The sequence below is a fragment of the Neomonachus schauinslandi genome, chromosome 1 (assembly GCF_002201575.2).
Source record: "Neomonachus schauinslandi chromosome 1, ASM220157v2, whole genome shotgun sequence".
NCBI classification, from domain to species: Eukaryota; Metazoa; Chordata; class Mammalia; order Carnivora; family Phocidae; genus Neomonachus; species Neomonachus schauinslandi.
This window is the reverse complement of record NC_058403.1, coordinates 173,588,807-173,598,910: the sequence shown is the minus strand read 5'-3', so window position 1 is coordinate 173,598,910 and position 10,104 is coordinate 173,588,807. Positions and strand designations below refer to the sequence as shown.

The 10,104-nt window shown below is 36.8% G+C and overlaps 1 non-coding gene across 1 annotated transcript; it reads right to left on the bottom strand.

Annotated features, from left to right (window-relative positions):
• Window positions 1-8,436: 8,436 nt before the first annotated feature.
• LOC123326994 lies at window positions 8,437-8,539 on the bottom strand. Its single transcript, XR_006541462.1, has one exon. It is a non-coding gene; the product is annotated as a U6 spliceosomal RNA (small nuclear RNA).
• Between the last annotated feature and the right edge of the window lie 1,565 nt (window positions 8,540-10,104).

Here is a 10,104-nt window from a genome sequence, read left to right as displayed (position 1 = left end):
TATGGTAGGAAACAAATAGCTGACTGGGGTCATTTCTGCACTGGAAAATAAAAAGTTTTCGTTTGAATCATGTAGGTTCAATGTGTTGTGCCTTTTAAATGTACCACCAATTAAACAGCCCTCTGTTGCCTGAATACTGCCAGATGCCATTTCATCTTAATGTCCACATGGTTTCCAGTACAGTGTGACCATTTAGGCATACTGTGAGAGATGCAAATGTGTTTTTCCAGTTGCTTCTTTCATACTATCTTCCCAATAGATCTGGTTTCCGTATTGAAATGGTGTACAGAACTTACCAAATTTTAGACCATACTGTGTTTTGTATCTGGTTTGTTCAACTACTGTGCACATTTCTCACCATAACCCTTCCCTCCCCCTTCCTTCTTCCCTGATTTTCTTCCTTTCTTCTCAGTGGAAATGAGAGGAAGACATCTGATGTATTCTTTGTTTCTATGATTATTTGTTATGTTAGGGCTTTCAGATGTAACTTCTGGTGACATTATCTCAATTATAAAACTCAAAAGACATTTATTTACTCTCTGAGCCTTCTTAGTCAGGGCAGCAGTCTATCAGAATAAGGTGTTGGGATCAAAATGGGATGATTGTTGTAGACAGAGGTCTCCCCCCACCATCCCAAATAGGGGCAGAACATAATTTGATTCATTATTTTTTAATGGTGCAATCTTACCCTATTTTATTTTGTTAAATAAGCTTAAAAATAATTTAGGGTGATCTAAATATTCAATTATAATATTTGTTTACAGAAGATTGATGGAGAACTCTTTAAAAGCTGAGGTTGTGAAAGTCATGTAGTCTCTTGAAATGAGGGGAGTTTACAACTTCAGCACAGCATTCAAGCGTCCTCCTCAGCACTTGAACCCCCTACAGGATCTCCTGTTTCTCCCCCCTTGCTTGTTGTCCTTAAATAATATGCCTTCTCTTTCCCTCCTCAACCATTCCTTGGCTATTTTTCAATATTTCTCTGCCTGAAATGCTCTTCCCTAGAGTCTACAAGGCTAACTTCCTCACCACCCTCAAGTCTGTCCTCCAAGATCCATCCTGATCATCTATTTAATCCTGGAACATTTGCTCCCACCCCACCACAAACTCCTGGTCCTCTCATTCTAGTTTTTATTTTTATTTTTAGTTTTTATTTATAGTACTCATCATCTTAAACCCTAGATTATTTACTTATGTATTATATTTCTCATGGATTTCTTTAACTCCCATGTTAAAGGGTAACCCTCATAAGGATGGTGATATTTGAACTGTTCACAGATATATTTTAATCACCTAGGACAGTGTTTGAGACACCATAGGAGCTCAGTAAATATTTGTTGAATGAATCAATCATTTTATATGACCTACTTGATATGGTAGATTTGTCTCCATTGCAAAGCAATGCCATAAAAAGATACCCAACATTTTCTTAAGTATTTTTAAAAGTTAGTGTGAAAACATAGATTTTGGCAAAGAGGATAAAATAATTACTGAGGACTAAAGAATAGTTATCACAAATGTGATGTGATAGCTCAGTTTGTATTGTCAGCCCCAAATCACAAGAACATTCAGACACCTGCTTTGTTCTTTAGAAAGAATACTATTAGAGAAATGTATTTATTGTAGTAAAAAAATATATATATTCCAACATTTTAACACCAGTAAAATTGTAGGTCATCAAAATAGTGTCTGAGCAGAAACAGGTATGTTTTGTAATGATACACATCTGAAATAAATGGCAGATTAAAGAATAGTTGGGATGTTTCAACCAGAGTAGCAAATAACTTTTGTTTTCTCTATTGGAGTATTTTTTTTCCAAATTGCAGTTGCTATTGAAAATGAATTTATCGGGGCGCCTGGGTGGCTCAGTCGGTTGAGCGGCTGCCTTCGGCTCAGGTCATGATGCCGGGGTCCTGGGATCGAGCCCCGCGGCGGGCTCTCTGCTCAGTGGAGTCTGCTGCTCCCTCTCCCTCTGCCTGCCTCTCTGCCTACTTGTGCTTTCTCTCTATCTCTCTGTCAAATAAATAAAATCTTTAAAAAAAAAAAGAAAATGAATTTATCATTTTTTTTAAAACTTACAGCTGTGAAACTGTTTTTCTCTCTTTTAAACTACACTCTAGTTTACATTCAAATGAACTCTAAATAAATATAAACTTTTAACCTGAAAATAAATTAAGTTTATAGAACGATATCTTTTGAGACACAGTCATTTTCACTGTAAATACACAAGTAATAAGCATTCTCACAATAAATGCAACTTTATCTGGCATTATATTTGCTGAATGAGACAAGAATATTAAAGAGCTATTGATGGGAGAGAAATGTTCAATAGCAATCTCAAGTTTACCTTATGGAGGAAAAATGGTTTTCTTTGAAGTGTGGGAGAGATTTAATTAAACATAAAATAAGGAAAAGGTTACTTTCTATTAAAATGTAAAAGGTTAAGACAGTAAGTACAAAGCAGTCCATGACACCATTTTTTCCAAATTCTCACTTCATTTGCATCATACAAAGCAGCTAAGTCATGCACCCCCCCACACTCCAAAGTGGATGACAGAGGTATGTGTATAACATAAAAGAACATCTGTTAGTAGGTCTCTCGTGAAGAAATGGGAAGGGCAAAAGCTTCCTTCTTTCAGAATTAATTTAATAATGAGAGTTCTCTCTGAAATCTCAGGTGACTCAACACAGAATAGCACAGAATGTCAAAGCGTAGAGGGAATTTCCAATGTAAATTAATAGGCTGATGGTAATCAGTAGATGCAGCGCTAATTCCTCCTTTTCTAATTGCTAATATAATCGTAATACAGTAAGACAATATGGGAACACATGAAAGTGAAAAAAAGAAAAAGGAAAGGTCTGCTTATTATTATTTCAGTATGAAATGCAGCAGTAAACTTGAGGCAGAGGGAAAATTCAGTTGTTGTTGGGTTTTTTTTTTTTTTTTATCATCTTTCCTCTGAGGGAATTGCTCTATTTCCAAAAATGAGTTCTTAAAAAAAGAAAGCTACAGTCTGTACTTTGAAATCGGGTGCAATTATCCTATTAGCAATTGAAACCTTTACCAAATTAGGAGAGGCTTAATTTAAACTTCTTAGGTCTAAGGTAATTGGATTGATTACTCACTAGTAACTAGACTGCTTTTACTGGGATGGTCAGTTATACAGTCCTGTGGGTGTAATCTCCGATTCAGAATCATCAGGGAACATCTATGGAAAATTTCTGGCTTACAATGATTTTTTTTGTGCTTAATTTAAATAAGTCCCCAAGGGAATCTAAAAGTTGCTTTGAGTTCCCTAACATGGTGATTGGAAGTAAGGTTCTCCCATTGATAGAAATAGCCTTTTCACAAAGATTTTTTGGTGTCATATATATTATCTCAAATAAAATAGACAGTTAATTGATGTTATTTGAGGAGTTGGGAGGTTTATTAGAGGGAGAGGAAACAGGTTTTTGTCTAAAGATTTTTTTTTTATTTATTTGAGAGAGAGAGAATGAGAGACAGAGAGCACGAGAGGGAAAAGGGTCAGAGGGAGAAGCAGACCCCCCGCTGAGCAGGGAGCCCGACATGGGACTCCATCCTAGGACTCCAGGATCATGACCTGAGCCGAAGGCAGTTGCTTAACCAACTGAGCCACCCAGGCGCCCCGAGGAAACAGGTTTTTGTATATTGAGTTGTTATTCATAAATTGCTCAGTGCCCCCCTTCTTAACTAATTATAAAGAAGAAAGAACCCATAAGGGATGCCTGAGTGGCTCAGTCAGTTAAGCGTCTGCTGGCTCAGTCGGCTGAGCGTCTGCCTTTGGCTCAGGTCATGATCCCAGGGTCCTGGGATCAAGTCCCGCATCAGGTCCCCTGCTCAGCGGGGAACCTGCTTCTCCCTCTGCCTCCTCCTGCCGCTCCCCCTGCTTGTGCTTGTTCTCTATCTCTCTCTGACAAATAAGTAAAACCTTAAAAAAAAAAAAAAGAACCCATAAACTAAGTCATATTAAGATATCAGTGACTAATATTGTATTAAAATTTTGTATTACTCTTTCCAAGATTGTTCGCATCTTCAAACAGAATGTCTAGAGGTAGAAATATTTTAATTTATATGAAGAGTCTCTAGATAGTGGTACAAGTGGGAGACACATTTGAATGGATGCTACCTTTCAAATCAAATACCATAGTACAATTTCTATTATGCTGGTAATGAGTGTCCTTCCTAGATATTAAAATGAAACTTCTCATTGGTTTCTGGTTGTGGATAATATAAAGTGAGGATACTTCACCCTATCTCTCTCACAAATCAACTATAAACCCTGAACAGTATGCATGGATCAATTATTTGAGGACTCATCCAAGTAAATCTATTCACAATAGCCAAAAGGTGGAAAGAAGTAGATGAGCAGATAAAGAAGATATGTTATATTTATACAATGGGATGTTACTCAGCCATAAAAAGAGTGAAATTTTGCCATTTGTGACAACATGGATGAACCTGGAGAATATTATGCTAAGTGAAATAAGTCAGACAAAAACACTTATCACATGATTTCAGTTATGTGTGTAATCTAAACAAACAAAGAAACAAAACAAAACTCAGACTCATGGACACAAAGAACATATTGATGGTTGCCAGAAAGAATAGGAGGTAAAATGGGTGAAGGGGATTAAGAAATACAAACTTCCAGTTATAAAATAAATAAGTCATGGGGGAGTAATGTACAGCATGGGGAATATAGTCAATGACATTGTATTAACATTGTAGGTGACACATGGTAACTAGAATTGTGATTACCATTTGTAATGTATACAGATGTCAAATCACTCTGTTGTTGTACACCTAAAACTAATATAATATTGTATGTCAGCTATACTTGACTAAATATTATAAAATGGTTTAAGAAATTAAGGCTTGAGGGGCACCTGGATAGCTCAGTCAGTTAAGCGTCCCACTCTTGATCTCAGCTCAGGTCTTGATCTTGGGGCTGTGATTTCAAGCCCCACGTTGGGCTCCACATTGGGTGTGAAGGATACTTAAAAAAAAAGAAAGAAAGAAAATTAAGGCTTGAATATGTAAGTAAACCAATATCTGTACTGACAAATCATGCAAGTGGAAACATTACTGTAAACAACTGTGACAGGAGAATAAAGCCTGTGATAATCACAGAGATACAGATTCAAAAGAAAAAAGCCACAAAGAATTTAAGGATTTAAAATTAAAGCTAAAAATTCACTAGAGACAAAGTATTTGCTGTGAAAAATAAGGCAGAAATATGCTTATGTTGAGCAAAATTGTCCATCTGTCTCTCTGTTGCATTCAAGAACCAACCAAAGATTTCTCGTTTCCTAATTAATATGGAAGACCGAGTGGCATTAATGCAGAGTAGACAGCAGTGCTGATTGCAACTCAGTAACTCATGTCATTTGTCATGTTATATGACCCTAGTGTTCACATATTTCTTTTAATTTGCATTGCTTTACTTGATGCTAATAGGTGAAACTCAGCCCTTCTAAAATATTCTGGGTTATCCATAATTCTATTAATAAAAGATTATAATTCTGGATAGGAGATTGGTATGTGAAGAGAGAATTAATGTTTCTTGGTCATCCCCCTCAGTCCATTCCTCCTTATTCTCTTCTCAAGAAATTTCCATTTGGGGGCATCTGGGTGACTCGGTCGGTTAAGCGTCTGCCTTCGAATCAAGCCCTGATGCCAGGGTCATGGGATCAAGCTCTGCGTCAGGCTCCTTGCTCAGCAAGGAGTCTGCTTCTCCCTCTCCCTATGCCCCTCCCTCCCTGCTCGTACTCTCCCTCTCTCTCTCTCTCTCTCAAATAAATAAAAATCTTAAAAAAAAAAATTTCCATTTGGGATCCTGTTTGTTCTGGGGAAGCTGAGTCTATCTCTGGGACCTGGGACCAAGTCGAAACCAGTTACCACATTCCAATCCTCTGGCCACAGAATTGGTGCAGCGAACTGTATATAATTCTGAACTGATCCAATCAAAGTGAACCTTTGAATGTGTGCTCAGGTTGCTGGGACAAAAATACCCTCTCTTCTGCTGATATGAAGGAATGATTTTGTATCCATGAGACCTGTTAACTACCATCTTGGGATCATGATGGTGAGTGACTCAGGGTGACATCAATGCTGAGTAGAGAGATTGACAAAAATCAGTCATTTGAGGATATCAGGCCTGTCCTAAATCCAGCTCCCTGTTCTGCACTTTTCAGTTACCTAAACCATGTAAGTTCCTTAACTGCTAAGCCAATAAGAGTTGGTTTTCTATAATAAATAACAGTATCATACCTGCTACAGAAGGAAAACTAATGCTTTTTGTGATAGGTAGAATAATGGCCAACAAAAGATGTCTACACCCTAATCCCTGGAACATGTAAATACATTGTTACATGGCGAAAGGGGAATTGAGATTGTAAGTGGAACTAAGGTTGTAATCATCTGACCTTTAAACGCAGAAACTATCTGGATTATCAAGATGGGCTCAAAGTAATCATAAGTATCCTTAAAGTTAGAAGAAGGAGGCAAAAGATGAGTTAGTGTCAGAGTGATTCAACTTGAGAAAGATTCAGCCAGCCATTGCTGATTTTGAAGATGGACGTCATTCATGTCCCCATGAATCTTTGAATACTTTCTTACAGGCTGGCACAAAATTTTCTAAGTTTATCTTGTACTTTCCATACCCCAACCCCAGAATCAGCCATTTTCTCAAGGAGATGGTATTTTGAAATCAAGATCTCAGTGTTAGGTGTGGTTTTTGCTACTAGAATTTCCTTGCTTTCAGGTTGTTTCAGCAAACAGACCTAGGAAATAGGAGACTTGAAGTCTTCAATCACAATTCTGGGTTTGTCTACTTTAATTTTTCAATCAGTTTTTCCTTCATGTAATTTGAAACTCTATTGTTGGTGCAACAGTTAGGATGGCTATATTTTCTTGGTAACATGCCTCATTTATTGTTATAAAATGTTCCTCTTTGACTATGGTAATATTTTGTTCTGAAGTCAACTCTGTCTAGTATTAATATAGTCACTCTGATGTTCTTTTTGCTTTCTGTTTGAAAAACAGCATTACTGAGATATAATTCATATATCATACAGCTCATCCATTTAAAGTGCTTTTTTTCAGTATTTTTAAAGAATTATGAAGCCAATACCATAATCTAATTGAAGAACACTCTGCTACCCTAAAAGAAACCCCGTATTTATTAGCAGTTAGCCCTGTCCCTACTAAACCCCCTACACTCAGGTTTAAGAAATCACTATTCTACTTTCTGCTTTTATACATTTGCTTATTCTACACATTTCATATAAGTAGAATCATACAATGTGTCATCTTTATGACTGGCTTGTTTCACTTAGCATATTTTTTTCAATCTTCACCCATGCAAAACATGTATCAATACTCATTTATTTTCATAGCTGAATACTATTCCATTGAATAACATACTTGTTTCCTCTTGCTGATATAAGAAGTTACCACAAATTTAGTGGCTTGAAGCAACATAAATTTATTATCTAACAGTTCTATTGATTAGAAATTCAATACAAGTCTCATTTTGTTAAAATCAAGATGTTGGCAGGACTGCATTCCTTTCTGGAAGCTGGGGAGAATCCATTTCCTTGTCTTTTCCATCTTCATGTAATTTGAAACTGGTTTATGGCCCTCTCTCTCCGTTTTCAAAGCCAACAAAAGCAGGTTGAGTTCTCAAATGGATTTTCTGTGACTGATTCCTCTCTCCTTCTTCCAATTTTCAGGAGCCTTGTGATTACATTGGGTATCTTGATCTTTCAGGGTAACCTCCCCATCTCAAAGCCCATAAATTATTCACATTTAGAAAGTCCCTTCTGCCATGTAAGATTACATATTCACAAGTTCCAGGTATTAGGACTTGGTAATATTTAAGGGTCTTTCTTCTGCCTACCCCCTTTGGATATGCCACGTTGATTTATCCATTTATCAACTGATGAACATTTAGGCTGTTTCCACTTTTTGTTATGAATAATGCACTTGTGCATTTCATGTGCATATCTTTCCACTTCTCTTTGGCATATACTTAGGACTGAAATTGCTGGGTCATCTGGTGACTCTGTATTTAACTTTAAGAGAAGCTGCTAAACTGTTTTTGCAAAGAAGCTGCATCATTTTACATTCCAGCAATCTGTGAAGGTTCCAGTTTCTCCACATCCTCACCAACAATTGTTATTTCCTGTGTTATTTGTTGCAGCCATCCTCACATTTTCCTTTCTAATTAGTGTTTGGATGGTAAATTTATTTCCATTGTCTCATCTTCAACCCAGGTATTGTGGTTGAAGTGGTTTGAAAGTGGTTTTTTTTGTGAACAGCATTAAATGCATCTTACATCGTCTTTTGTTTGTACATATACCATAGCCCTTTTAATGTTAATTTCTATAAAAATTTTTGAAAGCCAAATTTTTGAAAATATGCAACCCTTCACAAATTTGCCTGTCATCCCTGCTCAGGGACCCTACTACTCTTCTATCATTCCCATTTTAGTGTATATAGTGCTAAAGTGAGCATTCTTATAATAATGTTCTTACTTGCTTATAGCCTTACTAAATTATAGGTCTTGTGAGAGCAGAGATTATGTCTAATCCATTTATGTTGTCTTTCCTAGCTTTGTGCCTTAAGTATTTGTTGAATGAATATGAAACTTTATAGATTTTCACTCTACACATATTATCCAGAGGGCTTATCCCATGGTTGTCAATTGGCTCTCAATTATTTTGTATTGGAGGGACAGCCGAGAGTATTGGTTATACACTTGAAAGGGTACTGGATTGAACCCACTTTTTCCCCAAAAGGTGCTTAAATAACCTTTCGATTCCATCAGTCTCCAACTGTTTACTAATCCAACAATGATTCTTTCTCCCGAGTCAAAGTTCTTTTTAGTCTAATATTTATGTGATCTTTTTCTGGACCGGCTTGACATCAGGCTCATTTAATATTGTACTATTCTACTCTACATGATGCATTTTGACCAACTAAATATTCCATCTAACAGATTTGTCAGTAAAGAGATAGCTCTTCAGTTGCAGTAGAAATAAATTTGGCACATGATTGACACTGTTCACACACAAAGGAAGAGGTATCAAGTGAACTGGTGTGTCATGGCATCATAATGCAAAACAGCAAAGTATTTATTAAAAGAATACATTAAAATATTTTAGATATGGCAATATCTGGGGTTCTAAAGAACATTTTGTAGATGTTAAATCTGTATCTGTTTTTTTTTAAAGATTTTATTATTTATTTATTTGAGAGAGAGAGAATGAGAGACAGAGAGCACGAGAGGGAAGAGGGCAGAGGGAGAAGCAGACCCCGTGCCAAGCAGGGAGCCCGATGTGGGACTCGATCCCGGGACTCCAGGATCATGACCTGAGCTGAAGGCAGTCGCTTAACCAACTGAGCCACCCAGGCGCCCTAAATCTGTATCTTTGTTGCTTTGGTGTTTTAGAATTTGCTCAAGGATTCGTTAAAAGTAATTTACAGTTAGAGGATCTGTTTTCATATTACTGTGGAAGGAAATATAATTTAGTTTTAAAAATTAAAATTATGGACAAAGCATAGACTCTTAATCCTGACTCATTAGAAAAGACTTAAATGCAAACAGCCAATGGCTTTTAATTATAGGAGAATAGATATTGCAAGCTTTACTATCATCTAAATATAAAATCTGTCTTTAATATCCTAGATTAAGTGGAATAGATGATTTAAAAAAAAGTAGGTATGGACTGTTTTTTACATACGAGAAATTACTTTCAATTGTTTTCTAGTTCTTTTCTGTTTCTCTCACTTTTCGCCCGGCTCAAGTTAAAATTCCTTGAGGGTAGGAATCCTGTCTTTTGGTTGTTTGGTACTTTCACAGCAGTAAAAACATAACATGCATACATAGTAAGTGCTGATAAATGTTATTTGAAAGCATGCTGCCTCTCTGACAACTTCTGTTCTATCCTTGCCCGGACGCCTCTTCCAACACTCTTCTTCCCGTATGGCTCCATTTCTTGTTCAGTCTCTGCTCAGATGTCACCTTGTCGCTGAGGCCTTTCCTCACCACGTTGCATGAAATCTCAGTTGCTTTCTCC